This window comes from Pinus tabuliformis, chromosome 9 (assembly GCF_031772625.1).
Source record: "Pinus tabuliformis cultivar Carrire ecotype Pingquan chromosome 9, CPIR1, whole genome shotgun sequence".
Taxonomy (NCBI): domain Eukaryota; kingdom Viridiplantae; phylum Streptophyta; class Pinopsida; order Pinales; family Pinaceae; genus Pinus; species Pinus tabuliformis.
In genome coordinates, this window is record NC_142307.1 from 641,814,941 (window position 1) to 641,836,061 (window position 21,121).

The following is a 21,121-nucleotide window of genomic DNA, read 5'->3' on the forward strand; positions in this document are numbered from 1 at the left end:
TGCCTCATAAATGAGATGAGAGCTAACATCCTCTTTCCATTAAGGATAATTGGGGCTCAAGTCTTGAATGGTCAACCCATCATGTTAAGAGATGGAGTTTTTTGCAAGAAAGTTAACGTTCTAAGGTGTTGATTGGGCTTCCAGTGACCCTCATGGCTATCGAAGGAAAAGCCATGATGTAGTGAATTTTTGTTTGTATAGCACCCGCGAAGGTTGATTTTAAAGTCAACGTTAGGAAATATTTTTTATTTTTTGTCTTTCATATTGTTACTGCTGAAAATTTATCCTCTATACATGTTGATCATTAACTCCAAGTGTCTTGTGACTACATACAAATGAGTGTACCATTTTCTCATAATAACAGTTTCACCATGATGTGTGAGGTTAGGAGCAAGCGTATAACCAAAATACATCATGTTTTGTTGTTCTGACAATGAGTCTTACTTACTTCTTGAGAGAGAGAAGCTTGATATAGAGATTATTAGGGAAATATCCTAAATAGAGAACTAAAATAAAATCATGCTTTGAATAAATATTGTTACAAAAGTGTCTATACGAGGCGAGCATGTCACATGCTCGTTATGATGACTATAACTAGAGTGTTACAAACATAAAGGAAATACATCAAATACAATGCACTGCTAAAAGAGGTGTTCTCAGGTGCATGGGTGTTCATCTAAATGAGAGAAATACAATGGCAAAAAAGTACAATACTACCCTAACATGAAAAATTATGTTGGTGTCGAATGTCAAGGAGGTTGGTGACATAAATGGGCGATAATGGTTCCCACTATGCCACCCTAGATTGTAATAAAAAGGTGGGGATCAATCAAGGTACTTCTTCGATCTCGGAGGATGTGTGTTGATGTTGACAGCAAAGAAGTGCCAACCGCCTAGAAGAAGGTTCTAGGAAATCCATATGAAACTGAGAAAGTTGTTGTAATAACATGGGTTGATAGGCATGAGAGCCAGATCTAATATTATAGGAGGGATACATAAAACTACCCAAGGTTGGAGCTTTAATGCAGGTGACGACTGTTAAAAAATAGTGTTGAGGTGTATGCCCCTAGAATCGATAGGAAATCCAAGTGAGGTATATGTATGTTCTAATTGTCGTGTTATATGTATGAGTTGATGGTGATCAATGCTATGAGTATAAGGTGAGTAAAAAGAAAGCTCCAACCAAGGGCGACTAAGGACTACCGCCAAGTAACTAATACAAAAAAATGGGCAAGAATCCTTTTCTTGAAAAAATCTTTGTACACTTGCCAAAAGAATTTAAAAGTGGTTTTGAATGTACAAACACAAAGATGGGTGCCCCAAGAATATGATGGTCTACATAATGATGCATGTGGGTTTCTGTAGAGGGTGGGTGGCCCGTTGGTTGGTATTGGTGTGAGGTGAATGAAACAGAGGTGATAATGCAAATTTTATAATGCATTATGTATTAATGGTAGTCCCAGTGCTAAATTCAGTGGTGAATTCATCGTGATCTGAAAGGAATAGTAGCCTGGGAGTAGGTTGGTAAGCAAAAAGCGAATAAGAGAGAAATGAGGTTTATCTTCAAGCATCATAATAAAACGGTTCTCTAGCATGGGAAAGTGATCATGGATACCAATAGTGTCAAGGGAACTACAAATTAGGGTAATATGGGTGTGTGAAGCTCAATCAACCAATGTGAGTGTTTACCGTGTGCATGTGGAAGGTGACGGAAAACATGGTTGAGATGGACCCTATGGTTAATTTTAAAGAAATGATATTAGGAGATGCATAGTTTCTGAGGAAACCTATCATGTTTAGTGAAGAATGATACTTAAACTATCAATTGGTGTCAGGGGACTAAGTCCATTGTGAAAGTTTCTAATAATCTACAACTCTGAAGTCAATACCCCAAGTGAAAACATATTAATAACATGCAAACTAGAACTTACTGAAAAGATGTATCCAAAAACATAGAAAGGAGCACCTGGTGGGTACTCTAAAATGTGAAATGGGCCTGAAAATGAAAGCTTTTGATGAATTTAACCAAGTGTTCCAAGATGTAGATGAAAGTTTTGTTATCTCAACACCATCAATGATTTTGTGAAAGGAGCTCGTGAGCTCCCATACGAGTCTCTGGAAGAATGGAATAAATGGAAAATATAGGGTCGTGGGGCCCACATTGCCACCTAATTTGTACTTGTTGATGTGGAATGAGGTGTGGATCCCATCATTCATTTCTTGCAACTGCGGTCAGCCAGAGTACCTGATTTGTGAGCAAGGAGAGTCAACTTAGTCATTGAGAAACCTCCTTTTTCAATTTTGTGGTTTTAGGGTAGGTAGGTTGTACGTGTGGGTTGTAGGGCCTATGCTATGAAGAAATCCCAAAACCCTAGCAGATGACTACATGATAGTCGCATAGGTGAAGGATATGTAGATGTGATGGACTCACGTATGAGGGGTGAATAGTCATGTGTATGGCACAACTGTGAGAGAAACAGGTGTGATACCCCAACGTGGGCGCTTTGTAGGATGAGGAGTAACATACATGACAAAGACATGACTGTCTAAAATACAAGCGTGGGGCATCCTCACGCCTGTTAATGGAATAGCACAAGGCCCATGCAGTAGTTTGATAAACAACAACGTAGAACACCATTTAGTTGAAAAGTTGGTGTTTTTGCCTTATTTTTTATTTTTTCTTCTTTGACTAATCACATGAGGGTCTCACCTGCAAGATAGCGCTATGGCATGAGAGGAATTAGCCCTATCTTCCTACGTCAGTTGTTGTTGATTCCTAGGTGGAGACTACACTGATTAGGTGGGGTTTGTAGAAGTTTCTTCAGAACCCGCTCTTGAGATCTCAAGAGGACTTCCTACACTTTGTTATTAGCAGATGGTAACATATGAGGCAGGATTTTGATATCTGTGGGTCGGACCTGACATTCACCGTTGAGGTGGATGTTTACTTCGTGATAGGGTTGTTACCTCAAGGGGATGTACTTTTTACTAAGTTGCCTCATGCAGGGCCCAAGGTCCAAGTTATCTACATGGGATAACTACTATTGCAAAGCCAATCCTTTTGACATGGGTGGTATTAGGATCAATTCCATCTTAAACTTGGTGACATGAGTAGCGTTGACTATGATTCTCTACCTTTTTTGGACTGCAATGCCACACCATATTATAGGTGTGCAGTTGGCAATACTAAAGAGGATATGAGAGGGTACCTTCTTTGATTGGGATGGATTCTTGTACCAGAGGATGACGATGCAGTTGTCGTAGTTAGTGTGATGTGAGGTCCATGACTTCCGCTTTGGGATAATTCTCTGCAGCATCCTCTATGAGCAGGTGGTGATGTTGCATCCCATCATGTGTGTGGACCTTGGTTGATTGAGGGATCCACAGATCTAGAGATGGGATCCCATAATTCCCCATGGTGGAGGAGGAGAAGTGGGTTGGTACTTGACTGACACTGTCGAGGGTTGGTTCATGTCCAACCTGTAGCTGATACTCAGAGTTCTCACACATAGGAATGGACTTCATGGGTGACCCTAACATGGGGTTCCCCCAAGAAACTCTTGGGGACCCGAAGGTACGTGCATGTTTCTTTATCTTCTTTCTGCATTTTGTCATTTATGTGATACTTATGATGTACCTTTCACTGACTATGGATATGTTTGTTTGTAGATATGGGTCCTTGTAGGAGGCCCAAGCTAGACTGAGGGGTGCAAATGGAAATTGTAGGTAGGCTGATAAGAGGGGCATTGCAACTGGGCACCATCGATGCTGAGAGGGTAGTGCAGAGGAGTGCCCAACGCGAAGGGCGCACTTGGAGATAGTGCTCCTTGGGATAGAGGGGAGTTGGCAGACCTTCAATAAAAGAACCAGAGGCTGCTAACTTGTGCAAAGGCCACTAAGTAATGGGAGTTGGATGTGCACCAAATGTTGACAGACTTATGGATGGGGCTTCCCAAGGAAGGATGGACAATGACACCTGAAAGGTAGTGGCGGTCGATGCTCCAGCAGATGAAAATTGCAGTAGTCATGACATGAATCATTTTGGGGCTAGGCCGGGTGGAGGGCCTCCAGTAGGTGGTGTAGAAGGTGATGAGCCCCAGTATTAGATGTTTTACATGATATACCAGGGGAAGCACCCATTATGAGGATGCTCCCCTCTTTTTTTTAGATGATTCATTTTTCTGGCGATGGCCAACTAATGTACAGAAAACACTATTTTTTGATGATATATGAGATATGATTTTTACAACTTTCATGACGTGTCTTCATGTATGATGCTTATATACATGTGATGTAAATGCATTTTATTAATGTGATGTATCATTTCTATGTGATGTATATGTCTTCATGATGACTTGTATGTAATGCTTGACAATCTAGGATTTGATTAGTAATGCGGTCAACAATATGATTTCAACTTCTTGGTAATATGTTCAAAACCATGTGATAACTATTATGCCTATTGTTGAAAATGACAACAAGAAATTCCTAATTTAATTTTCCCTTTAATTAAATTAGGAGAAAATTGTAATTCCACATCACAAGATAATGAGAATGAGTTAACTAAGTTAATTTCACTTAGTTGGCTCAATTAATTCTAGTTGAGGGCCTAACTTGAGTTATGTAGAGTGGTTCCTAAATTTTATGAGCCTAGGTTGAGTTTAATTTGAGTTGTAATAGTTTAATTCAGTCAAACTGAGTTAATGTCAGTTAAACTAATTCCAACTATTAGAGGAACTAGTAGGAGGTCTAGCATTGTGGTGCAGCTTCATGTGTTCAACCAGTTAACTGATAAATCAGCCATAATTAACTCATGCATGCCTGAAATTCGAGTTACCCAGTTGAGATTGGAGTTCAAGGGCAGTGTATTATTAGTTGTATAATTTTACGAGTTGTAGAGGTGGTGCATGCAGTCAAAGAAGGGCCTATGGATATTGCGCAATTCAGGATGGGGATTTCCCTAATTAATAGGGGATAATTCCTCGAGAAACAACACAAGGAAATAGGATCTTGGAAGGAAGCAAAATTGGCTAAGTATTGGCCAGCAACGCCTTGTGAGGTAGTGAGATAGATTGTACTAGTGAAGAGGTTGCTCAGGCTTGAGCAAGCATTGGAAATATTCACTGTTTTTTTGATCTAATGCAATATATAGATAGGAAGGTGTTGTGAGCGGCAAGCTTTCCCCTTATATAAATCTTTGAGCATATATGATTCAATCTTGTCTGATGTTTTGTGATTTCTCGGTCGATTAATTGTTTCCGCTAATGAGTAGAGTAAATTCAAGTCTTTTGTTTTAGCATATTACATTAGCAATTTGAATCTACAAGGAATTTCTACACATTTAGATATTTCTGAGAAAGGAAAGGGTCATGAACATTGAAGATTCTATTCAACTATGATATAAAAAGATAGGAATCTAGGAACACATGCAGGTGATTGATACCTAATTGGGAGAAATCAACTAAAAGTTTGATCCAGGTGGATATTGGTGGCCACCCGCCTATTCCACTTGGACCCTCACCATTGTTTCTTTCAGTTTTTCAATTTCCTTAATTGTAGCATAGTTTACTATTTTTGGCAGTTTTTCAGGTCTTGAACTTCCGGAGTCGTTTTGAGGCCCTAAAAGACGTTTTTTTGGAGAAAATCTCTTAATGATTGTTATGGAAATCACACCGGAAGTTGTAGTCCTCGGAGAGATCTTTCGAACGAGGTATCATATGCATCCAACGAAGATAATATGACCAAGTTATGACCTCGGAAGTTGGCTACCCAACTAACCCCAATGGGGTCCATAAACTCTTGGTGTTACATCTCCTTAGGTTAGGGTTTTGGTTGTTTAGGGTTTTCTCTTATTGTTCAATAATAAAAAGGCCCTTGAGCCTCATTGTAACTCAGTTCAGAGGCATGTAGCCACCACATCTCTTCTCAGAGATAAGCTACCATCGCCCAAGCTATCTTATTTCCATTTTGTTTGTAAGCATAGTTCAATATTTTTCTATTAATTAAATGAAGAGTTTTTCTACTACATATATGTGTTTATGGTTATATCCGTAAGTTGTAGCATTCCTGTTTAAGTTCAGATTAGTGGTATTAGAGTGCTCTGCTCTTTCTCTGTTTTTCTTTACATATCCACAACGAGTTCAGGGTATAAGGAGTTAGGGCTCGATCTGGTTGAACCATTGCAGGATCAGCCTCACAAAACCCAACGACTTCCCATGGCGGAAGAAAATAAAGATGAGGGGGCAAGAGATCCTTTCAAAATGTTGCTCGAGGAAGCCCTCAAGCGACAGAGGGACGCGATGATGGATAATTTTGCCTAGATCCTTTGACACCTACCCACAAGCAGTGCATCTTCATCCAGCGGTCACTCTGGAGGCGTTACTCCTTTTAAGGTACAATTTAAATTCAATATTCCCATATTCGAAGGCCTAATAGATGCAGATGTCGTAGATAAATGGTTAAATCTGTTGGAAGGACATTTTTCAGTTCATGACTTTTCCAATTGGGAAAATATTACTTTTGCACTTCTCAAAGCCGCCCCACACATCTAGGACTGGTGGGAAACCTACTGTGAATAAAAGGACGAGATTGAACCCTCGTTGTTCTCAACCGCACCCACTTGGAATTCTTTCTGAGACGCCATCAAGGAATAGTATTACCCTGTCGGTAGCTATGAACATAAATACATAAAGTGGACCACGCTACGGCAGGGAAGGAACCAAGATGTGCCAGATTTCACAAATACTTTCCATACACTTCGTACGAAGCTAGGTATCAAGGATACTGAGCGGAATTTGGTGCTCAAGTACAGCGGTTGTCTACACAATTACATCCAGGACGATATGGAGTTCCTAGACATCTCCTCGCTCGGCACGGCGTATGGGTACGCTATAAAGATTGAGCAGAAGTTTAAACAGAAGAAGCGGGATTTTGGACCTGTGAACCCAAAGCAAGGAAAAGGTGCCCACAAACCAAGGAACAAAGGACCAAGCCAAGGCGGGGCTACCCAGGACAACCCGCCGAAGCTGTAAGCAAAGAACAACACCATGAAGACGAAGAAGGACACTAGAAAATGGCGTGAGTTCCATAAGAGCTCCACTCACAATACAAGTGAGTGTTGGGCCAAGCAGTCACTAGTGGCTGAGATGAAGGCTTTCGAATCAGATGTAGGTTCTGACTTTGAATTAGAACCCGATAAGGGAACTGACAAAGGTAAGCAGATCATTGATATGGAGCCCAGTGCCACCGTGGCCACCACAAAGATCCAGAAAATTGAGCCTGAAGATCCAGAGGAGGGGGAACGCCTCTTCCACTCATAGATGTGGGTGAAGGGTTCTCCGCTGCAGTTCATTGTCAACAGCAGGAGCCAAAAGAACCTCATTTCAGTAGAGGTCGTGAAGTGGTTGGGCCTAAATATTATAGCACATCCATAGTCGTACACCATCGGGTGGCTTCACCAAGGACGAGATCTTCGCGTCAGCCAGCAGTGTCGCATTCCCTACAGCATCAAGCCCTTCACGGATGTGGTACTTTGTGATGTTCATCCTCTTGAAGTTTCTTATGTATTATTAGGACAACCATACTTGTGGAAGTGACATGTTGTATATGAGTCTAGACCTCGTTCTGTGATTATTACTTTGGCTAATAAGTTGTACAGGATACCAGAGGTAGCCCCACCTACCACCATCTCTTTGATCACTGCAAAGCAATGCAGTAAGATCATTTCCCAAACCATGAAATTTGTTTTTCTTATGATTCGCCCCCAAGGCAAGAAGAAGGTTGTGGCCACGGCTTCCAAGCAGGGCTCCTCTTCACAGCAACAACAAATGGACAAGGTCGTCGAGGAGTACAAGGATATTTTGTCCTCACCCACAGGGGTACCTATGCACTGTCAGGTCGAGCACTTCATCGATCTGACCCCGGGCACATCACTACTGAATGGACCGATCTATCGACGCTCTATTCTAGAGAATGATGAGATCAAGAGGCAGATTCAGGAACTACAACAGAAAGGGAACATTAGGCCAAGCTCGTCATCCTGTGGGAGCCCAATTGTATTGGTACAAAAGAAGGATGGGACCTGGTGGCTCTATATTGACTATCGAGCACTGAACAAGATCATTGTTTGGAATAGGTAACCAATCCCGCGAATTGATGACCTTTTGAACCAACTCAAGGGGGGGAATATTTCACCAAGATTGACTTGAAGTCAGCTTATCACCAGGTGCTTATCGAACCCTCTAATGTGTGGAAGGTTGCCTTCAAATCTAAGGAGTGCCTTTTCGAATGGCTGGTCATGCCGTTTAGATTAACGAATGCCCCTGCAACCTTCATGAGGCTGATGGATGACATCTTTGACCCTTCACCAATGCATTCTGGTGGTGTATTTAGATGACATCTTGATCTTCGGCCAAAGTTGGGAAGAGCACCTCCACCATATTCGACAAGTCCTTCAAACCCTTCAACAACACAAGTTGTGTGCTAACTTGGAGAAATGCACCTTTGGCCTAACCTAGGTTCAATATTTGGGGCACATCATTGATGATCAGGTTGTATATGTGGACCCATCCAAGATACAAGTCATTCGGGATTGGCCAGCCCCAACCACTCTAACAGAGCTCCGCAGCTTTTTGGGCCTTGCCAATTTCTACCGTAGGTTCATGTTGGGGTTCTCTCATATCACTTGGCCTTTAAGTCAAGTCACAAAGGGTGGAGCGAAAGAAAATTTCTTTTGGTTGGAAACCCAACAACGATTTCTTTGAGTTGAAGAATTGTCTATGTTTGGCACGAGTGCTCACATTACCATACCTGCAACAACCATTTGAGATTGAGACAAATGCCTCTGACTATGTTATTGGTGTGTTCTTACTCAACATGGGCATTCAATGGCTTACCACAGTGAGACAATTTCAGACATAATCCAAAAGTACCCCACTTACAACAAAGAAATGTATTCCATTGTGCAGGCTTGGCGTCAATGGAAGCATTACATTATGGGGAAGGAAATGGTCATCCACATAGACCACCAAGCTCTATAGTTCATACAGACACAAGGGAAGTTGCAGAACGATAGCCATCAGAAATGGTCCACCTATCTGCAACAGTTCCATTTGAACATTAAATATAAGAAGGGTTGCAACAATAATGTCGTTGATTGCCTCAACCGACCACCAGTCATGGCACTAATCATTGTGCTCGACTCCTGTGGGCATGAGACAATGGGGTGGCTACATCTTTACAAGAGTGATCCAGAATTCAGTAACATATATCAGACACTCCAGGAAGGGAAGCAAGTTCCAAGTTTTCACCTTCAGGATGTAATGTTATGCCACTTGGGACACATCTGTGTTCCTTCAAGTAAGCATGGCAATATGATTTGGGAGGTGCACTACAGTTGGGTTGCTGGACATTTCAGAGTAGAGAAAACAATGGCAGTATTGCAGAAGGATTTTCATCGGCCGAAACTTCATCAAGATGTTGGGAAGTACATTAGATCCTGAACTGCCTGCACCATTTCCAAACCAACCATTACGAAGAAAGGCTTGTATACTCCTATACCTACTCCTAGTTGGCCTTGGGAATTTGTCTCCATGGATTATATGTCGAGCCTTCCTTCTACTAAGCACGACAATGATTGTGTTTTCATGGTCATCGACAAATTCTCTAAGATGGCCATCATGGCGGCCTGCAAGAAGAGTATCACAGCAGAGGCCACTACTAAGCTCTTCTTTGAGTGAGTGTGGGTACACTTTGGGATCCCATGGTCCATTATCTCAGATTGAGATAATAGATTCCTGAGTACATTTTGGTCAAGTCTCTAGTCGATGTTGGATACAAAACTTACTAAGTCCATGACTTTCCATTCACAAACTGATGATCAAATAGAGGTTGTCAACAAGATGATCGTACACATTCTGTGCATTACAACTCAAAGCATCCACGCACATGGGATGAAAGTCTCCCCTATGTCCAACATAGCTATAAAAGAGCTCTCCTCAGCTCAACGGGCCACGACCCCTTTCAGGTAGGGCTGGAATTTCAACCATTATGCCCCATATGTGGCCATACCATTTGCAGCCACTCAGTTAGATTCGGCTCACGTGAATTCAAAAGTCAGAAGGGCTAACAGCTTCATTGAGCGCATTCAACACATCCGCCAATAGGTCCATCATATATTGGAAAGAGCTAATGCTAAGAACAAGAAATGCAATGATCAACATCGAGTGCCACACAAGTTCCAGGTGGGCGACAAAGTTTGGCTACATTTGCAGAAGGAGCACCTTACTGGACCCCACCGCAAGATTCGCTCGCTCCGATATGGGACATACACCACCAAGAAGGCCATTAGTGACAATGCCTTTGACCTTAGCATCCCACCGTTCCTTGGTCTACACCTAGTGTTCAATGTAGATCGCCTTCGACCATACTTTCCACCATTGTTGGACACATCTGACATTGCAGAATAGCTCACACTAATAGAGCTCAACTCGGACTGCATGGAATAGGCCACAACTGATCATATCATGGACACATGGATCAATAACACTCGACAACAAAGGATACAGCTCTATCGAGTTGTCAAAGCAGGCTAATTCCTTCACCAAGGCAAATGGCTCACCAGGGACCAAGTTTATTAGAAGTTTCCTCATCTCATGGAGGAACTCAACACAATGGGGACCATTGCTTCCTAAGGGGGAGGACTGGTCCAGATGGATATTGGTGGCCACCCACCTATTCCACTTGGACCCTCACCATTGTTTCTTTCAGTTTTTTTAGTTTCCTTAATTGTAGCACAATTTACTATTTTTGGCAGTTTTTCGGGTCCTAAACTTCTAGAGCCGTTTTGAGGCCCTAAATGACATTTTTTTGGCAAAATTTTGTCATCAATTATAATTTCTATGGCAATCGCATCATTAGTTGTATTCCTCGAAGAGATCTTTCCAATGAGGTATCATACGCATCAAACAGAGATAATATGACCAAGTTACGATCCCAGGAAGTTGGCTTCCCAACTAACCCCAATGGGGCCCATAAACTCTTGGTGTTACATCTCCTCAGGTTAAGGTTTTGGTTGTTTAGGGTTTCTCTTATTGTTCAATAATAAAAAGGCCCTTGAGCCTCATTGTAACTTAGTTCAAAGGCATGTAGCCACCACATCTCTTCTCAGAGATAAGCTACCATCGCCTGAACTATCTTATTTCAATTTTATTTGTAAGTGTTTTTCTGCTGCATCTCTGTGTTTATGATTATATCTGTAAGTTGTAGCGTTTTTGTTTTAAGTTCAGATCAAAGTTCGATGAAGACGTCGTATTTTGCTTTATTGTTAGTCACTGACCCAAAACAAATTCCATTTTGGTGGATAAGAGTATATGGCCCAGGATGTTGCTGTCAGATTTTTCAAACATCGAGAAGCACCATCAGTGAACCTATGGTGGTAAGTCGTTAGATGATCCATATGTGACACAAGATGAGAGTATAGTTTAGAGTACGTTGATGATGTGGTGATCATAAAAATGAATCATGGTACATATATTACATGATAAGGCCAAACTCAAGGTTATCGATGATTTTTTTTGAGGTAGAGTCCATTGACGAGGTCTTTGAGATAAGTCCCATCAGGCTCTACTGGCATAATCACCTTTCAAAAAGAAATGTTTAACCATTCAGAGTCCTCTCTACATGGTTTCAAACTCTCCAGGTCCTAATGCTTCCTTGGTGACATAATAACATGCTACTAGATCCCCCTTGGTGAATGAGTGATGGGTGACATTGCAATCGAAGGAGGATTTGGTCCTCTTTTTATGGGCTTCATTGTGCTAGAGGGATTATCCTTTACTTTAGTCAACGTATTCCAATTGGACTAGCCTTTGCTCTAACGGTGAGGTGTCTAGGAGAAGCTCGATGGCCATGCATAAGGTAGAGATCTCGCATTAAATGGGGAGTACTAATTCGAACCTATAAACTAGGTGAAAAAGAATAAAGCATGTGGATGCTTTGACCTAGGTATGGTACGCTAACAAGGCTGAGAAAAGTATGTGATTCCAATTCGTTTTGTGCTTGTTCACTATATGATGTAACATTTCCTTAAGGACTTTGTTGATAGCTTATACCTAGCCATTGGACTTAGGGCATTATAGAGAAGAAAACTGATCTGAAAGTGGAATAGGTGATTTTTGTCTCTCTTTCCAAAATCAAATGAAACAAAAACTAGGACCGTGTTGACAATTTGCAAACATGAAAATGGGTCTTCGAAAGAAACATGTTTGTTTAGTGTCGCTTCAAGCATGAACTAGTTCTCATGTGCAAGTTAATCATAATGAAAAAAACACATATAATTCATGCAGGCATAGAGAATAGCAACACAAGGTTTGATGACAGAGTTCACCCCTCCTAGGCTACATCTTTAGGTGTGTCAACATGACTAGATCACTCATATTTCAATGTAAAATTGAAGTACATAAAGTATGTTGATGGCCATGTGGTTATTACCATTTTAATGAAATGTTCTCCTTCATATAACTCTCACATAAAAACAACATGAAAACCTACAATCACCATGTAAACTACAACAATACAAGGAGTCTTCTACAAATACCCTAGACCTCATCTGAAAAAGAGCATACATGCAAAAAGAAGGACATAATCCAAGCTTCCCTCATCTTGACATAGAGATAAAAATGTCCAAGAGCTGAACCCTGCAAGTATCAGCTATTGCAAATGAATTCTAAAGGTGAAGAAACCCCTACAAGGTCTTCTTCATGCTCAACACCCTCAGAAAATTATATCAATCCTTGTTTGATCCACACATCCCTTAGCCTCAAACCTGCAAAAGGTCCATCTAGATGTACTCAAAACATAAAATAGAGGTCACTAATGGATTCATAACATCTAAAAACCCCCAGGTAGCTTATTTCTAAGCTCAAATTGGTGAAAAACTAAAAAAATTGTGAGCTACAAGCTCATCCATGAACTTGACTGTTACCCATCCTACAATTTCGCCCTTCTAGCTAACGATCCTACAATTCCGCCCTGAAAATTGCTAATTGAGCGATAAATTCTCCCTCCACAGGTGCAATTTTTTAGGCCATTAAAATTTCCTCTAACCTCTTGAGAGAGAAAATTTGTGGCCATATGGACGCATAAGGCCGAGGGTCGGGCCTTAACGCACGCCCCCGTTAGCTTAACTCTTAAACTTTGGGCGAATGGTTACATGGAGTGATGGGTCCATGGGATGGTCCCCTAGGGGCTGGCCCCCTCCCTGTCTACACTCTTGGTCTTATGGTTGCCATATGGCCTTGGGGTTGGCCCCTCTCCATGTCTCCGCACTCTTGGTCACATGGGCTCCTTATGACCTAGGGTTGGCCCCCTTACCTTTCGCCTCCAATATCAACTTGGCTCTACGATGACGCTTTAGCTTTGGGGCTATGTCCGTGGGTCAGGGTAAGGACTAGCCCTTAGACCCCCGCCTACGATCCCGTGGGTGCTGGGGTGGCCAGGGGCTAGGGCACAGCCTGGCCCCCTCCCCCATTGGCGCATTATGCAAACCTTAAATATGATCTTCGCCCATCGCTTAACAAGAACCAACGTAGGCGGACCAATTGAGGGCTTGGTTGGCATGTGATAGTTCATGCATTCAAATATTGCAGAGGCAGTTCAACCTCAAACAACAACAAAAAATCATGGTCATTAGGAGGCCACATGGCAGCCAAAGATTGGCCCACATGGCTCCTCCTAATTGGTCCACCCAACACAACATGAACCAATAGAAACTCACTAATTCGACCCAATCAACAGTTTCCACTTGTCAATCGTTCATAGGCTGATGGAGGACCTAGTCACCTTGCCCAGTCATGGCCTAGTTAGCATACAGACTACTGACTAGGCATCCCTGCAAACCATTTTTCAAATTTTTAGTTGTCTCCCAAATCGATTAGAACACGATATTAGGAGCATTTGATGCCAGATTTGAGTGAAATGAGTTGCATTGGATTTAGGGCGACAAGATATTCAATTTGGCACTAGTTGTAACAAGTTTTGGGCACTTTCATTTTCGAGCATAAATTCGATCACCTGATCAAACCTCCCCACTAGGAACTTTTGGACTGCAAAAGTTTACTTCCCCAGTTCATTTAAAGAGGATGCAACTCAAAAATACCCAAAAACTCAATCAAAATTGCAAAATTTTCAATTGGTTCCCTTCAAACCCCTATCAAGGCACTTCACTTATCATCCTCAGGAAGACCTGCTATCCTATCAAGAATCGAGCCAACATTATTATCGTTGTTGTAGGAACAAAATACCGATGAGTGGAATCTGAAAATTCTCTTTAATCTCATCTTTGCACAGTTCCAAAACACTTCATCTTGAAGTAAAAGAATTGGTGAAGACAAAATTGATTCCATCTTGGAATTTAGAAGCAAAATGAATATGATTTAACATCCTCAAACTGAGCTTATACATGAAAGTATATTGTCTTTAGAGTTGTAACACAAAGTGCATGTGCCTCTTCTCCTCTTTAGCTATCTCCAACATCCTTCTCAACTCTATATTCTCCATCCGAAGAGCCAAATTTTTCTCTTCAACCTCTTGGATGCTATTTTCGCTGCCCATCTTACAACTTGGTCAACCTGCGCGTTAATACTAAACTGATATGAAAGTGGAATAAGTGATTTATGCCTCTCTTTCCAAAATCAAATGAAACAAAAACTAGAATCGTGTTGACACTTTGCAAGCATGAAAATGGGTCTTCATAAGAAACTTGTTTGTTTAGTTTCCTTTCAAGCATGAATTAGTTCTCATGCTCAAGTTAATCATAATGCATATAATTCATGTAGGCATGGAGAAGAGCAACACAAGGTTTGATGATGGAGTTCACCCCTCCTGGGCTACATCTCTGAGTCTGTCAAATTGACTAGACCACTCATATTTCAATGTAAAATTGAAGTACATAAAGTATGTTGATCACCGTGTGGCTATTTCCCTTTAAGGAAATGTTCTCCTTCAGATAAATCTCACATAAAAACAACATGACAGCCTGCAATCACCATGTAAACTACAATAATAAAAGGAGTCTTTTGCAAATACCCTAGACCTCATCTGAAAAAGAGCATACATGAAAAAAGGACATAATCCAAGCTTCCCTAATCTTGACATAGAGAGAAAAATATCCAAGAGTTGAACCCTACAAGTATCAACTGCTACAAATGAATTTTGAAGGTGAATAAACCCCTACAAGGTCATCTTCATGCTCAACACCCTCAGAAAATGCTACCAGTCCTTGTTTGATCCATACATCCCTTAGCCTCCAACCTGTAAAAATTACATCTATATGTTCTCAAAAAATAAAACGGAGGTCACCAATGGCTTCAGAACATCCAAAAACCCCTAGGTAGCCTCTTTTTGAGCTCAAATTGGTGAAAAACCCAAAACGTTATCAGCTCCAAGCTCATCCATGAACTTTATTGTTAACCATCCTACACTGATTTCACCCTTTTGGTTAATTATCCTAAAATTCCACCCTGAAATTCACTAACTGAGGGAAAAATTCACCCTTCGTAGGTGCAATTTGTTGGGCCATTAAATTTTCCTCTAACCCCTTGACAACAAAAATTTGTGGTGATATGGACGCATAAGGCTGAGGACTGGGCCTTAACGCCTGCCCCGTCGACCTAACCCTTAAACTCTGGGTGAATGGTTACATGGAGTGATGGTTCCATGGGTTGGTCCCCTAGGGGTTGACCCCCTCCATACCTGCACTCTTGGTCTTATGGATGTCATATGGCCTTGGGGCTGACCCCCTTGGGTTGGCCACTCTCCATGCCTCCGTGCTCTTGGTCGCATGGGCTCCTTATGACCTGGGGTTGGGCCCCTTACCTTTCGCCTCCAGTCTTTGCTTGGCTCTCTGATGATGCCTTAGATTTGGGGTTGTGGCCATGGGCTTAGCTAAGGCCTAACCCTCAGCCCCCCTGCCCGTAGTCCCATGGGCGTCGGGATGGTCAGGGACTAGGGCTTAGCCCACCCCCCTCCCCCATTGGCGCTTTCTATAGACCTTAAATATGGTCTTCTCCCATAGTTTAACAAGAACCAACATAGGCGGGTTGGTGGAGGGCTTGGCTGGCATGTGGTAGGTCGTGCTTTTGAACCTTGCGAAAGTAGTTCAGCCTCAAATAAAAATTTTGCACGACCATTAGGAGGCCACATGGTAGCCAAAGATTGGCCCATGTGGCTCCTCCTAATTGTTCCACCCAACATAATATCAACCAATAGAAACTCACCAATTTGACCCAATCAACAGTTTCCATTTGTTGATAATTCATAGGCTGATGGAGGACCCAGTCACCTTGCCCAGTCAGCGTACAGACTACTGACTGGGCATCCCTGCAAACCATTTTTCAAATTTTTAGTTGTTTCCCAAATCGATCAAATCACGATATTAGGAGCATCCGATATCAAATTTGAGTGAAACGAGTTGCGTTGGATTCAGGGAAACGAGATCTTTGATTTTGCGCTAGTTGCAAAAAGTTCTGGGCATTTTTATTTTCAAGCATAAATTTGATCACCTGATCACAAACTCATGGGAGAAACCAAGGATTTGAGATAATTCTTGGAAAATATCATTATAAAAATGTTTGCCATGGATCGAGACTAGTTCCTTGGGGAAAGTGAACTACATGATGACATGGTTGAAGAATAATTGAGCGACATTATCAACAATATTATTAAATGTGGGCATGGCTTCAGCCCACTTGGTAAAGCAGGCAACAATGTCTACTATGACCTTATGGCCATTCTAGGATTTTGGGTTACACGTCATGAATTCAATTCTCCACATACATAATGGACCCGTGACGATGACTAGATGTAAAGGAGTTGGAGACACTCTAGCTTTGTGGGTATAACACTGGCATCACTTGCATCATTTAATGACTGCAATGCAGTTGTGGAAGAGAGTTGGCCAAAAATAACCTACATCGAGGATCTTTTGGGCAACGGTTATCTCCGAGAGGTGGTTGTTTCAAGCTTCGCTACAGCAGTCATTTAAGACTTTCTTTACTTCGTTCAATGCAAGGCACTGGTGTAGGATTGTGCCCATGACGCGACGATAGAGGACATCCCCTATGAGGAGGTAGTGAGGGGCTTGGTGGTAAATTTTCCTCTGATCATCACGTGTGAGATGTGGGTTGAACTTCTAAGTTTATAAGAAGAGGAGAATGTCATCATACCAGGGGTCATCTGTGGATATGATGAATAGGTGTTTATTGGGGAAAGAATCATTGACAGGAGACCCTAGGATTCTAAAGGGAGATCCATGATGAACTCTACAAGAATGAGAGCCTTCTTTTTTTTGGAAAAGAAAATTCTTGTAAAATAACAACCCATCAAGTGTATTTGTGGCTTATCATATGATGTGTAAGAAATTATCGCATAGGGTTAATACTTGTGATGACAGTGGTGGTCTTAAAGATCAAGTAGTGTCGAAGTTTCTGCACAAACAGTACGAGGGCTAAGGCTATTTCTTCTACTATCTCGTACTTCAAAGCAGGACCAAAGAGGTTCCTACTTATGTAATAGTATTCATGCTCTCTGTTGTCACTACCTTCTTGCCCTAATACCCTTGCAATGGCTACGTCTGACGATGAGAGGTAGAGGGTATAGTCCTTATTGTGGTCAGGTGAGCTTATCAATGGTTCCTATGACAATGTGTCTTTTAAATCTTCAAATGATTTTTAGGCTTCCTCATCCCACTAAAATGGGATGTCCTAATAGAGAAGGCACAAAAATTTGTGAGCAAAAGTTGCATAGTCGGGAACAAAGCATCGTAGGAAGTTGGCCTTACCTTGCAAACTTTGTAATTGCTTCAAATTCCAAGGTGGTGGGATCTCTTTAATGGCATGGACTTTTAGGGGGTCGACTCTGATACATTGTTGGGAGACTGTGAATCCAAAAACCTTCCTATGTTTATGTAGAAGACACTATTGAGGAGGTTCAAATGTAGGTTATATTGTTGACACCGTTGAAATACCAATTGAAGATCCTCTAAATGGTCAAAGCTCTTCTTGGATCAGACTGTAAGGTCATGTAATATCCCTCCCCTTAACAATAAATAATACAAAATAATAAATAATAAATAATACAAAATAATAAATAATAAATCACTTAATAATAAATAATAAAAATAATAAATCATAATTGTTAAATAATAAATGATACTAAAAATATATACAAGAAAATAAATAAAAATAATAAAAATTAAAGAAAAAATAGTAATAACCATACTAAAACTCTAAATAAGAATAAATAGAAATAAAACAAGAAAACTATCAAAAAGAAGAAAAAAACAAGAAAGCTAAAAATCAAAAGAAAAGTAAAGAAAAAAACAAGAAAGCTAAAAATTAAAATAAAAAAAGTCGCATGTAGACACATGGAGTATGTACATGTGGTTTCCCATCCAATGTTTGTTCTATTTATTAGATGGTGAGGAGGATGGGAGGCATTCCATCATTCCGAGATTCTATCTTTTATTCTCTTGGGAGAAGGTGTTCTAAGACTTAGGAGTCACTAAGAAGAGACAACCTAGTTTAGAACATAATGTAAGAGTTTGGTATAATCATAACTTGGTACTCTAAAGGTATCATTATAAGGTCTATCCAAGGATGATGCACATAAAGAAGAAAATATTGGCAGTCAACTAGTGAAGTTGAAAAATCATAGTAATAATTAAAGTCATTTTAAGGAACCTGTAAGGTATGATAAAATAGAATGATTGGCAAAGATAAGTTGTGTGCATAACAACATCTATAACAATGGGAGAGCCGCATTGTAAAGTGTTCCATAGGTGACTAACTAGATGAATGAATTATGGATAACAAGATGAAGGATCAAGATATTTTATTATATTGATAAGCGGATTATACTTGGTAGCTATCTTAATGTTGCTAGAAATTTTATACGGATATCTTGAGAAGGATTGTGTACATAGTGACAAAAGAAGTGAAAGTCAATTAATAGAGGTTGTACTTGACTAATTTTCATTCATTGTTTCATGAATAGGACTTCCCATAAAGTTAAAAGAGGTTGTTTCCACATAACACCTCACATTTAAATTTTTCATGGACAATGACGGTAGTAGTGTTTCCAACTGTTCCAAAATCTAAAATAATGATACTATTTAATAAGAAAGAGTCTTTTTGATAAAGCAATCAAATGGTATTGAGATATGAACTTGACAAACTCGACGAGATAAGAAAATATTTATGTGGCTGAAGTGCTAATTATTAAATAAGTTAACATGGATCAATAAAACCTCGTACAAGTAAATTAAGCATGATATAAAATTAAATCATGATGAAATAATGTTTATATGCAATTGCATATAGCGGTATTGGAATCAGTAAGCCAAAGGGTAAATGGATGTAAATCAAGGAATTTTAATTTTGATGATGATGGAATAATATAACGAGAGATTAAGACCCAGGATGATGAGACTCATGTGAAATTTAACAATGTACTTAGATGATTATACCATTGGTGTAAATGATCAACTACCTAAAAGAAAGAAGTGGAAATGATTATTGAAAAGTAATTGACAACTTGATGAAAGCATATTGACAATGTTTCATGATATCATGGTAGGAGGATAATGATGCACATATGGTTCTTATAGTGTTAATGTATCCATATGATGATAGCGATATGCATAAGTATTATCACATTATGTCAAGGTATATTGACATATTCATTTACTACGTGATGATAAGTATTTAATGTTGAATACTCATGATGGATATGATATGCATAACATGGCATAAGAGTTATGATGTTGTAATATGAGGTTTATTGACATGTGATTCATTTATGTGAAGTCATGATATGGCTTTGATATAATTATGTTGAAGGTATAACTGAAGAATGTGATAGTTGCGTACAAATTTATGACATGCATAAGCATGCAGTGCGTTATTACTCCTAATGTTGCGATTAACAATAATGAATGTTTTCTTGAAGACATGCACGACTTGGCATGTGGATTATTTTCTATGATACTATGATGGTATAGCGAATGCATTGTTGCATGTTGAGCTGTAATGATCGACATGACTCCACATTGGGCCGTGAGGGCCGGTTTATTTGATGATCTCGTGCGAGCCCATACGCATGAGGGAGAATAAGTAACACCATATTGGCTGGGGACAAAACTCAATCAACACTACATATGTCAATGGTTCCTTTGTCTTGTGTATAGCTCTTGATGGATAACTCTTGAAGAGCTATGGGACCATCTTGAGGAGGCCAAGTGCCTGACGTTATAGGCTAGGTGCCTGTTATTGGATTGGGATGCCGAAGTCCGGAAGGGATGTAAAGGACTTCGATGCCTGGGGCTGTGTGCCTTAGTAGTTGTGGAGGGAGTGGGCCAGCCTTGCGAGATGCCCGAGGTCATTAAGTACTGGACTGGATGCCTGCCTTGGGGCAGATGAGGTTTGAGTCAGGCGCAAGCCTTAGGGCCAGCCTTGGACTAGGATACAGACCAGGTCAGGCTTATGCCTGGTGCTGAAAGTGGGAAAAGGACAAAGATTCCTTGAGATTTCCCAAGGTGTTGGGGACTTTCGATGCCTGTTGGTTATACTAGTTCAACAGAGGGTGTTGGCAACATAAAGTAAATAAAATAATAAATTATAAATTATAAATAATTCAACTTAACTTCGGGACGAAGTTCCTTAAAGTGGGAGAGTATGTAATATCCCTCCCCTTAATAATAAATAATAAATAATAAATAATAAAAATAATAAATCATAAATGTTAAATAATAAATGATATTAAAAATATATACAAAAAAAAATAGTGATAACCGTACTAAAGCTCTAAATAATAATAAATAGAAATAACACAAGAAGACTATCAAAAAGAAGAAAAAAACAAGAAAGCTAAAAATCAAAAGAAAAGTAAAGAAATAAAACAAGAATGCTAAAAAAAAAAAAAAAAAAAAATCGCATGTAGAGACATGGAATGTGTACATGTGGTTTCCCATCCAATGCTTATTCTATTTATTAGATGGTGAGGAGGATGGGAGGCATTCCATCATTCTGAGATTCTATCTTTCATTCTCTTGGGAGAATGGTGTTCT